Source organism: Solanum pennellii, chromosome 8 (genome assembly GCF_001406875.1).
Source record: "Solanum pennellii chromosome 8, SPENNV200".
NCBI lineage: Eukaryota > Viridiplantae > Streptophyta > Magnoliopsida > Solanales > Solanaceae > Solanum > Solanum pennellii.
In genome coordinates this window covers 7002303-7008525 of record NC_028644.1, presented here as the reverse complement: position 1 = coordinate 7008525, position 6223 = coordinate 7002303, and positions in this window count along the sequence as shown.

Genomic DNA, 6223 nt, shown 5'->3' with positions numbered 1-6223 from the left:
GAGAGGACCAATGACTTGTTGTAAAGGTATATATTGATAATATGATAATCGATATTGTACATGTTCGGTATTTTCATGTTTATAATGTTGTATTAACTTGCTTATGTTGCACTTCATGGGATAGCCATGTGATTCTACCAATACACTATGGTTCTGTACTGATACTGCACTTGTTCTTTCTTTTGTTGAGTACGAGACATCTTCAAGCGGCTATTAACAGACCTCGCTTAGAAGAGCAGTGAGTTCGAATTTAAGGGTGAGCCAGTTCTTCCGGGTAGCAATGAGTTCTCTTTCTATTTATGTCCACATTTCAGACTTAAACTAGTTCTTTAGATTTCTTATGTTAGTTTGGGGTTGTACCCATTTTTCTTTACACTATGGTTCTTGTCAGAGTTTTGGTACACTAACTTTCAGGTACTAAGCATTTAAATTTCGAAATTCGTTGTTAGATCTTTTGAAAGTTTATGGAAACTTAAGTTTTAGTAATTTAAACCAACCTCCATAGCCTTAAATTGTTTAGTTTGACTATGAGAATTCTAAAACTAGACATAAGCTAAAAATGAACTGAAAAAAAAAAAATCTAGTCTCAACTGAACTGAACTAAGCTATACTCATTTCAAAAAAAAAAATTATTTATGCACCACAATGAATTTAATATTTTATTTTTTCTTTTTTTCATTCAATGGAGTTTTTAGGCGAATTCCTAGAAGAGAAACAAGACATTCATTCAAGATTAAAGTAAAATATCAAAAGAATTGAAGATTCAAGTTCTGACCAAGAAAATGTAAAAACTAGTATGGTGAGTATACAAGAAAATCTTAAGCTTGTATCTTTTAAATACTGTAACTGTATTTATCCCATATATTAGTGCTTGTTTTTTTTTATATCATAAATTTTATTCATCAACTCACTTGAAATTCACATTTGATCATGATGAGTTTGCTTTTGTTGTGGATATTGGCCTAGAAACTTCATTGAACTAAAAGAACAAGAAAAATATACAGAATTGAATTTATTGCATGTGATGAGTAAGGTTTTGAATAATCTAATTTTTTTTTTATCTTTTCTTCTTTTCATTCAATGGAGTTTTTAGGATAATTTCCACAAGAGAAACAAGATCATTAAGATCTAGTTAAGTTTCAAAAGAATTGAAGATTCAAGTTTTCGATCAATAACAAAAAAAAAAAAAAAAAACTAGTATGTGGAGTATACAAAAAAATCTCAAACTTGTATTTTCTTAATACCTTATGTGTGCATGCGTGTGTGCATGTGTATATGTGCACGCGTACGCGTGCATGCATGTGTATATGTGCGCGCGTACGTGTGCATGCGTGTGTATATGTGCGTGCGTGTGTGCATGTGTGCACGCGCGCCGTATGTATGTGTGCGTGTGTGGGTGCGTTCGTGCATGCATGTGTGCGTGCGTGATATTAAGATTTTCTCACATTTCCTTTTTCGTTTTTGCTCGGGTGCAACAACAAATAGCAAGAGAAGCAAATAAACAAAGATATATATTTTAAAATTTAGTCGCGATATTAAGTCCCAAAGCAAAACTCCTTACGATAACATTTTTATTATCAACATTTCATTTTTTTATGTTGTGAAACACGGAATAAGGTTTGTTTGTAAAAAAAAAAGAATGCAAATACCAGTATTTATAGAAATTAATGAGAAATTATTTCTATTATTAGTATGAAAACTCAAAAATATAAATTTAAAAAAATGATCAAATTGGATGTCAACATTAATAATACTCATAATATCTGTGTCTTTGTGAACTAAATAAATTATTTATTAAAAATATTGCGTACCTCAAAAAGTCAAATAAGAGACTAGATTTGTGGCCGAGAAAAATTCTCTTTAGAAGGAGATGACAAGCATATTGAAATTGCTACTTCTGCTTTATATATTTTTTTAAAAATGGTTAGATCAAAAAGAAAGAAACGAAATGAAAGGAATAGTTAAAAATATGAACTTACATAAAGTTCTTCTCACACCACAACACGACTTGATATGTATATTGAAATCACTTTGAAACCCATTACATTAATCATCAAGAGTATATACCTCTGCAAAAAAGGATGAGATTAAAACCAAGGAAGAACCAAGATAAAAAAGAAGAAAGGGAGGATACTTACTTTTGTAATCTGAGAAAGTGAAGAAGCGAAGACAGCAAAAGTTAAATATTGATAATAAACAACAAGAAAAAATGGAAGGTCATGTTCAAAGAAGTCTCGCCGCCTGAGGCTATATGATAGGGAAGAACGTGAAAATCGCAATAGAATGCCCTAATCAATATCATCAATTTATAAATGTTGGCAAAAGTCTTATGGATTGGTCAAACTTTGTTTACCTTATTTGAGCTCTTCTTTGGGCTTATTTGAGCCTTTTCGATACACATTTGATCTTAAGGAGAACTACATAAATCGATCATAAAACATAATAATTACAATTTCACAGTTCAGCCCAAACTAATTCAGCCAATACACACTGACCCAAAATAAATTACAGCCCTTATCCCTTTTAGTTTAGGGAAAATATTTCTTTAGCTTCTTTTAAATTTAGTCCCCAACTGTTTAAAATTTAGGCCCATTTTCTCCCCATCCCAAAACTTTTAGAAAATCTTATTGAAATACACGTCTTATATTTTTCTTATTTTCAATATTCCCTTACATTTATAAAAACCCTTAAAATCCTTATTCCTATAATGTATTCGAATCAGTATTCAATGTATTTAAATTTCATATTATGTATCTTGTTTATTTTATAACTAGTGAATTTGACCGCGCTTTGCATGCCTTATAAAAAATCAATATTACTAAAAATAATAATTTTGTAACTTCATATACAAGAAATAAATTTTAGTTCTGTTATATTGATTAAAACACAAAATATTATTTTTATTGGTGTTAGATAAATCACATTTAAAAATAAATAAATTTATATTTCAATCAAAAAATGAAGTAAAACCTAATAAAACTAAAATCATAAAAAGAAAAAAAAAACACAAAATATATTTTTTAACCAAGTGAAGTACATTTGACATTATTATGTATATTGATGCAAGCTTTGAGAAAATATATTGAAAAGAGCACAATTGTTTTTCAAAAAATTGATGAATCATTATAATAATGTAGTTGTTGTCTAAACAATGATACTTATTCATGGCATCTCTATGAAAAACTTTTATGCTTTCCAAACTCATTTACCACATTTCTATAGTTATAATAGAAAGAATGATTGATCATCTAATTTAGGAATTATTTCATCAAGTAAGAGGAGTCTGTATTGGCACACAAACACAAACATCTAATGTACAAAATATTGTGAAAATTCTTATGATTGCTATTGAGATAAAATTCACAACTCCTAACTTGTACGTGAATCCGTAGTTTTCTCCCACAAATTTTCTCAGGGATGACTTTGTATTCCACGTTAGTTAGCCCATTTGCCAAATACATTCTATTAAAAAAAACACTTCAACATAAATAATTTCACTATACATTATTGGAAGGCGAAAATGATCTGATGAACCCCTATACTTGTATACATTTATATTATGAACTCTTCTACTTAATCATTTGTCAATTGGACCCTTCAACTCATTAAAACACAATATTTCAAACCCTTCTGATCATTGGTCATGCTTATGTGACATTAAAATGAATGAGTTGGCGCGAGAGTGTAACACACACACCCAAAAGCAAGTGAAGAACATATTTAATTTTAAAAAATATAAAATACTATTTTTTATAAAAAGTTTCTTCTTCCCCTCACCTCATCTTCTTCATTCATCCCCCACCTTCACCCTCATCACCGCCCCAACCTTCCTTATCAACCAACGTGCTACTTCAATCCCCCTTTTCAGTCATCCCTCACCCCAAATCTGTCCTAGCCCTCCTTTTTAGCCATTGCCAACTCCATATCCGCACCAATTCCTCTTTTGGGTTTCAACTATCCACCGCTCCATCTTTGCTTCAACTCCTCTTTTCAGTGATCCTCACACCATTAGTACACCCAGTTTTTATTTTTTTTAAAAAAAAATTATTTTAGTTTCACCAAATACCACCATTAAAGTGTAAAATTTCAACTACAAAAGTCTTACAAAGTAATGAAAATAAAAGGAAACAAAGAAAGACTAATTTAGATCCAATTTAAAATTCAAGATATTCTTTTCAATACTCTCATTCTCAATGTCATTTTTTTTTGTAGAAGACAAGTTAAAATGAATAAAACTTTTTTTTGTATGAAGACAAGCTTAATGGAACAAAAAGAGGCTATGATCGGAAAATACCCCTTTTGGCGGAGGAACAGGGTGGTAGGCGGCGGCATTGATGGAGGAGGAAGATGAAATCTATGATCGGAATTTCATGTTGCCGGCGGGATATACAAAAAAATATGTATTTTGTCCGTAAGAAAAGACAAGAAAAGAAAATGAATAGAGGCAGGTGGTGATTTTTTTTTTTTGGTTAAGGGTAGAGGGTAGGGAGGAAGAAGATAAAGTGGGAATATGAAAAATGAGTATAGAGAGAGAAAAAGAATTGTACATTTTTAAGAAATATAATTTATTTTAAATATTTAATTTCTGATATGTCATTAAAAAATAATAATAATACTGACGTGTCATTAAAAAATGACGTGGAATTTTATGTGTAAATTGAGTGTAATACACGCACACACAAATGATGAGAAAAGGGTTTCAAATATTGTGTTTTATTTAGTTCAGGGGTCCAGATGATAAAGGGGTAAGTAGAAGGGTTCAAAATACAAATCGATTCAAGTACGAGAGTCTACCAGATCATTCCACCTTATTAGAATTAAGGAGATCAAGAAGTCAAATAAGAGATTGAACATACCAAAGAGAATATAATTAGTGTCATCTGGGTTTCATATGTGAAGAGTGAAAAAATTATTAATCAATTCCCCGTTTGTCTTGAATGAAATCGCATTCCACATTCTTCGAATCTTATTCCTTATCATCAAATAATGTCTTATCAATAACGACTTACTCTAAAAAAGTATAAGCAAACTACTACATGAAGAAAAAAAATACACTTCCAACCTATATATAGTAAAAATATATAAAATATGAAAACACCCAAAGTTAAATAAAATATAATTACTCAAAATTAATACATACTAAAAGTCATTGTAATTATAATTTAAAATAAAGATACTCTTGATGACAACAAACGGAAAGGAAAAAATATGATTCGAATAAATAAAATATAACCATTAATTTCACAATTAAGAAAAAATAAATCGCTTAATTAGTGCTATTTTTAAGTCATTTGTTATTTTTGAATAAGAAAATTTACAGCTAATCAAATTAAAGTTCCTTTTTTTGTTAATTTTAGTTACCTCCAATATAGAAATAATATAATTTAGTTAAATTAATCAAATTTATGCTCCTTTTTAAGTTAATGCTATAATCAAATTAACATTACTATTATGGTTAATTTTAGTGACTGTCGTTTTAGCAATAACATAATCAAATTAAAATTAATTAAATTAAATTAAGCAAAATACACGTTCTTTTTTAAGGAAATGCTATATCAAATCAACATTATTTTTTGGGTTAATTTTAGTTACTGTCGATTTAGTAGTAACTTAATCAAATTAAATTAAGTAAAATTAACGTTACCTTTTTAGTTATTGTACATTTATAGTAATTGTATCATTAGTTTTGGATGAAATGAATGTTATGAAGGCTCATGGGAAGAGAATGATTTTTTACACATATTTTTGAACAGAAAATGAAGAAAAAAAATTAAAATTCTGAAAAAATAAGTAAATAATAATACTGGCCATTGAGACATACCACCTTAGCGGAATGCGAATGTTTATTCATGTTCTATTGTTATTTGTGTGAATGGACCATGGATCCTTATTATTGTCTTCTTTCTAATTGCTAATAAGGAAAGTGCTAAATGAAAATGACCATAAAAATTTGGTCAAAATAGGTAAAAAGAGTGTTATAATATTTTTCTTCGGATTAAAAGCAACTTTTTGATATTTTCAAAATGATATAAGCATTTATTATTTTGATAAGAGAAACTTTTGTGTTCCACCCATTAAATTATTTAATGGCCTTATTTTTTCTTCAATTCTTTTTCTTCTCATTCTCTTTGTCATTTTACTTTTTCTTCTTGATTTTTTTTGGATCTTTTTATAAAAAGCGTTAATATATATATATATATATATATATATAAATATATATATA